This window comes from Lagopus leucura, unplaced genomic scaffold (assembly GCF_019238085.1).
Source record: "Lagopus leucura isolate 7727_CA_CO unplaced genomic scaffold, USGS_WTPT01 Super-Scaffold_73, whole genome shotgun sequence".
NCBI lineage: Eukaryota > Metazoa > Chordata > Aves > Galliformes > Phasianidae > Lagopus > Lagopus leucura.
In genome coordinates this window covers 31041668-31047837 of record NW_024962252.1, presented here as the reverse complement: position 1 = coordinate 31047837, position 6170 = coordinate 31041668, and the positions used below count along the sequence as shown (strand labels likewise).

Sequence of the window (6170 nt, the reverse complement as noted above, 5' to 3'; positions counted from 1 at the left end):
ATATTTGGGAAGGTAAGGTATGAACTTCTGTATTCCCAATTACTGAATTTGTTTAGGATCAATCATTTAGGAACTGCTTTCTTCTGAAAATACTTTTTTATGGGTACTTTTTTTTTTTTTTAGCGTCCCAAAGATCTAAAAGAGAGAAATTTTACAGGTTCTTTCACAGGTTTTGTAAATTAGTATGGAAAATAGCTACAAAGACATGCAGAAGGGCTAAACATAAAACTTTCAACTATCTGGAAGGTCTCTCCCGAAAAAGAACTAATTCAGGGTAGAACAATATGAACATGCAAAGCATGCTATATTTCCTTGCTAGAATATTTGATTTTATGACATCACTTTTTTGTGATAAAAAAAGTTTTTTATAATTAAATATCCATGGGATTTTTTTTTTTCTACTTTCTGAAAGAAGGTGCATCTTTTTTTTCCTGCTTCCTAATGAGAAGAAAGCAGATTCTTCCTCAGCATCTGATTTATATGAGAATCTCCAGAAGGCTGTAGCATTGCAAGGTCTACAATCAGGGAAAAAGACCCATACATTGCATTGCTACACAGTAAAAAAGTAATTGCATAAATATTCATTACATTGCATTTTTTTACATAAGTGGAAGAATTCCATCTGTCACCCTCGCTGTAGCATGCATTCCCTGTTATACCTTCTCTATTTTTAAGCGAATAGCAATAGTAACATGCCAACAGTATAACACTGCAGAGATTGAAATGAAACTATGCAACATAGCATGTTACATAAACCAGACTAATGTAAGAGATGGTGCTGAGAAACAGAAAAGCATCGCTGCTCCATCCTTCCTGCAGTGATTCAGGCTGACGCAGTAACATCAGCTGAAACCCAGGGCAAGATTTTCCGCAGGCTCCTTGTTCACAGGTCTGACATGTCCAGAGTCCCCTGGTAGCTGTGTTACTACAGAGAGAACCAAGATTTTACACAATATTTAATGCAGAGCACAGAGAAATGTTTTGTGGCTGCCCTATAATTAGCATAAGGATTCACTGAAAATTAACGCCTGAAACAGAAGTCCTGAAGCACCTGACACCTTGAAGGCCCATAAAATAACAGGCTTCAGCTCAGCAAAAACATAGCACTGATGATCCCTAGAGCACTAAAATTATCACAGATCAAGTATTCTCTAAGTTATTAACAAAGTACTTAAATAATAATAATAAATTAAATAATAATAATAAATAATAATAAACTTAAATAATAATAATAAAATAAAAATAAATTAAATAATAATAAATAATAATAAAAAAAATAATTCAACTGCACCTTCTTTTCCATCTCACTCATGTCTCAGGACAAGAGACAGAATCAAAAGAAATAAAATATCAATTTAGTCGGAATTAGGTGTAAGAATGGCACCAGAAGCCAAAATTACTTCCCAACTCTACTTTCAATGGTTCTTTGCTATTCAACATTAACTTTGAAGTCCAATTCTCTGCTTACAGCCATCATCCACTTCCTCTGCTTGATTAAATAGTCTATAGACATTCTCCCTCCATGAGGTCCCTGTCTTAGGCAGAATAAACACATATAAAAACAAGGACCAGTACATGTTCTGGCTACCATGTTCTTTAGTAAACACTCTTTCTTCAGCTCAATTAATCTTGACACCTTCTTTGCACTGTGATACACAATTACAAAGCAAGGAAGTGCTTTTCTTATTTTAAAACACTTGTAGCACAGTACCATGGATGCTTTTCTAAAACAATGCACCCTCAGAGGAGCTGATTCTCCCATTCCCTTAGAAAACATTTGACTAGCAGGCTAGTTTCTAAAAAGGAGACCTATTTTCCCTCTAGTCATGTTCTCAACGGAAAGCAATTGTTGGTAACTGTGCTTTTTAAAGTAGGCCAAGATCTCTGCTGTATCTTAGGGATGATCTGAAAAGATCTCTCCTGATAGATCCTTGTCGGGCACCAGTCCAGTCTAGGCCCTAAACTACTCATCTACGGTTAGTACAATCTAGTCACATAAAAAGGGAGAATTATAGGGACTAGAAAAACATGGACTAATAACAAAATAAACTCATGCTTATTGCTTTGAGACTGGGCAGTACCATTTGGGTGGGGGAAGGAGAGAGAAGTTCAGATTGCAGTTCTGAATCTAGCACTCACCTCTGCCATAACAGTGTCTGTCCTGTTGCTGAATTTTATTTGAAATCTTTGTCCACATTACGGAGCTTCAGAAGTCAAGGCTCTGCAAAAGCACAAGTACACATGAAGAACCCAGCTTCACCTGGCTTCATCCAAAGCCAGCAGCAATGCTTCTGCCCTTTTATGTCTAACATAAACTAAGGTAACAACCAGATAGAATTTTTTTTGGTAACTTTGCTCACTAGAGCCCTTGTAGCAGCACAATATCATTTTGGTAGGATGAGCTCATCATGCCCCCACTCAATACAACTGGATTGAGGGAAGCTCCTGGATAGCATAGCCTGCCCCTGTACTCTCAGTAAGCAAGATGACTTAGCAGTGGCTCAGGACACAAAGCTGAAAGGATTGAATTGGCACAGGAAACACAGCAGTAATGTTTAAATAAAAAATACTTAAGGAAAATAATATAAAAAGAAGAGCTAGCCATAACAGGGAGTACTTTTGATCATCTGTAAGTACAGACCACATATAGTGTAGTCTTGAGCGCTGTATGTAAGAGCAAAATGGAAAAGACTGGAAAATATTCTGTTGTTCTGCCCCCAGGCAAACAGGCTTGAAGAAATCAGTGAAATTCAAATGGAAGAAAAATCCGTTTCACAGTGTCAGCTACATGCACCAGAGAGAAGGAAGGGCAACGAAACAGAGATTGAGACTGACACTTGGAAAATGTACTTGGGACACGCAGGCAGTACAAGAACTAAATGTTACCTTTAGCTACAATGGCTGTGCAAACTCTGTCTGCCTAAAAAGACATCCCCAGATAGAGCACTCATTAGCTTTTCCCCATACCAATGGACAGATCAACATACACACTTTATGGTGAACATGAAAATAATTTACAATAAGGAGCTGAAAACTGCTAAATCACCCTATATTCTGCAGCTGCTCAAGCACAGTTGTAAACAGTGTATTTCCGCAACTGGAACAGTAATCAAAGCCAATACCCTTGCCATCTGCATTCTCTCATGCTATGGCTGGAAGATGCCATGTCTGAGCAATGTGAGTGAGACAAATAGGAAGTGACATGCTTTAGAGAACACATGAACGTATGAAGGTCATCATAGCATTCCTGCTTACCCTTCCTCAGAGCCTTGCCCTCAACACAATTGCCTGACCCCACATTCAGAAGTGGTGAAAAGCATGTACTTAAATGCAGTAGAATTAATCTGACTTCAAGGTACAATAGGATATCAAATGCTATTGTAAGAATAAAAAGAAAAATCAAAGCCAAGGAATCAGCTTAAGATGTCTGGGAAATTCAAACCTTCATGCTCCATGTTAAATATCAATTACTAACTGTCTGAGTTAAAAAAAACAAAGCTCCCCTGCAGATGCATTGTTGCACTGTTACATCATGCTGTTTTTCTGTGCTGCAATTAAAAGTACTGACGACATAGTAATGAAACTGTATAGGCTGCAGGTACTATTCATATGAGCTCATTCATCTGCTCCTGTGTTCATTCAACATAGCTGTTTGTAAAAAAAAAAAATCTTACAAATTAAAAACCACTGGCATTAAATGATTACCCAGATTAGCTTATATTGTTTAGATACACAAGTAACACATTTTGGTTCAACTATTCATAAACCTATTCAGATATTGCAAGCAAGTGTCCCCTAATTCTTTTTTCCATTTGTTTTTCTTTAGACATTGGGCAGGTAAACTTCAACAGAAAGCTATACTATATTTAATATATGTCAGGATTTGCCTCCTGTAAAACACAGATGTTACCTCCATGCTACAATATTTGCATTAGTTGTGCCCTTAAATACCAAAACATTAAATATTCCACAAGTGTCGCTCAGCTTGTTCCACAGCCAAGAACAAGGCCAGGCACTTGCCAAAAATAGACAAAACTAATAAGGTCACTTGCAGAAGAGCTAACCTTGTCAGATGTAAGAAAGAATCATAGCGAGATTAGAAGTGTTAAGTATCAACAAATTTACTAATAATCTGTGAAAATAAATTCTTTTGCAAGTGTGTTACTAATAATAATAATAATGAAGGTTTATATGATAAAATTTTGCAACGAGCTTGGAAAATGCAAAATACTGCATATCTGATCCAGATGCACCCAGTCACTACCTTCCATCTGTTGATGACTCAAAGTTAGGGAGACACTTAACAACACATGAAACAAAGTACTTGTGGCTGAAATTTACAAAGAAGCCCAATCATCACCACTCTTTTGTAAATAAAATATACTCAACATTATTGTCTGCTGCTGTTCACAACTGACAAAGAACAGCTTGCAGCCACACAGCGAAGTTATTCAGCCACAAGAAGTTCAAATCACAGCTAACCTTTGGAAATAATCTATTGTTGTCAATGCCCCAAATAGGTCAAATTGTTGGGTACATGGAAGAGTCAGGGAGCAGGAAGGAGTCACTGCCATAAGCCTAAAGTCGGTAAGACCCAACACAAGACACGAGTGGCACAGATGGTCAAGATACAGCACCTAAAAACATTCCCTAATATAACTGGTTTTCCTTATCCAGCACAGCATCAGAGGACAATTTAAAAATAATTAAACTTCTCTATATCACCACTGGCTAAGGAGAAAATACATAGGAAGTTTTCAAAGGCATGGTATTTCAATGGGCTTCCTTCTGCTCCTGGGGAACAAGCTGGGAGTCAGCCAATTAGTGGCAAACAATTAGAAAGCATCTGGTTATATACATATATACACACATGGACATAATAACAAATATTCTTTTTTACCTTCCTCCTATCCACAGACATAGCTGATACATTTATCTCAATTCAATAGATCTAATTCATTTGCCACTATCCCTGTCAACTATTTTCACTCCCATCCTACAGGAAACAGAACAAAAAGCATGGTGCTGAGCCAGATAATTGCCACCTATAACCATAACACTGAGAAACAAAAAACACCAGACATGCAAATGAGAACTCAATTTCCCCTGGAATACACAAAAGATTCAGTTTTACAAAAGGAATCCACAGGACAAACCGCTAGCAAATATAACCTCATAAACAGTTAGCTAGGACTAAACATCTACACAACTCCATGAGAGCTTCTCATTCAAATCATCGATGCAAAGAAACATCCACCAACAGGCTAATAATATCCCTGCAACAGCCCAGAAAAAAACATGCCCAGCACAAATACTGCTAGAACACGGACATTATATTGCACAAACAGAACCTGCAAATAGGCCTGCCTTAAACAGGAAAGGGAGTTGGACAAGTAATAAATAGTACCGCAGCTGCTAGTGCTTCCACACAAATAAGTTACCAAGAGATTCAGACGATGCAAAGGTTACAAGTACCTTTCTCCACTCCATAAAAAAGCAGCCAACCAAATGTACTGGGGATGAAAGCTATGCTAAAGAATACCTAAGGATTCATGAAATGAAAAAAGGACTAAAAAAGCAAAACAAATAGGCACCATATGAAGAACAAAACACAAAGAAACCTTTATCACCAAAAGTAATGAAAATCTATAGGAAGAGAACAAATATTACTTGTTTTTCTTGTCGTCCTGGTTTGTGTAACGGGCAAGTAAACCAACAAAAAAGCCAATTCATGGCCCCTCTTCTTGCTGTCTCCTTCCTCCCAGTTCCACACACCACTTTGCCTTCTTCCTCCTGCAGCAGCTCCTGCAAATGAAGGAAAAAGCCATTAGGCCCAAAGGAGCACCAGCTGCCCCACCCAAACAAAACAGGCTACACAGCAGCCCAAGGGAGCTCTGCACATGACCACCCGGCCAAGGAAGACCTTGCATGCCCCACCCCCAAGCCGACCCAGCAGAAACAGTTGAAAAGCAGCTTTTCTCACCACTCTGACACCCCACAGGGTTCCCAACAGCAATGCAGCAGGCCACAGAGACGGGCACGCTGGGCAAATAAGGCTGGGCATGCAAAGCAGCGAGCCAAGGGCCGGCTCCAAGCCGTCATGTCCATCGCAAAGGGCCTGGGACTCCAGGGCATCACAGCACCCTTACAGGGCAGCCCAGGTCCCAAAG

The 6170-nt window shown here is 38.9% G+C and overlaps 1 long non-coding RNA gene across 1 annotated transcript; it reads right to left on the bottom strand.

Annotated features, from left to right (window-relative positions):
• Nucleotides 1–387: 387 nt before the first annotated feature.
• LOC122174881 lies at nucleotides 388–5819 on the bottom strand. Its single transcript, XR_006177249.1, has 3 exons — nucleotides 5671–5819; nucleotides 2140–2221; nucleotides 388–925 (listed from the first exon to the last, which is right to left on the bottom strand). It is a non-coding gene; the product is annotated as an uncharacterized LOC122174881 (long non-coding RNA).
• Between the last annotated feature and the right edge of the window lie 351 nt (nucleotides 5820–6170).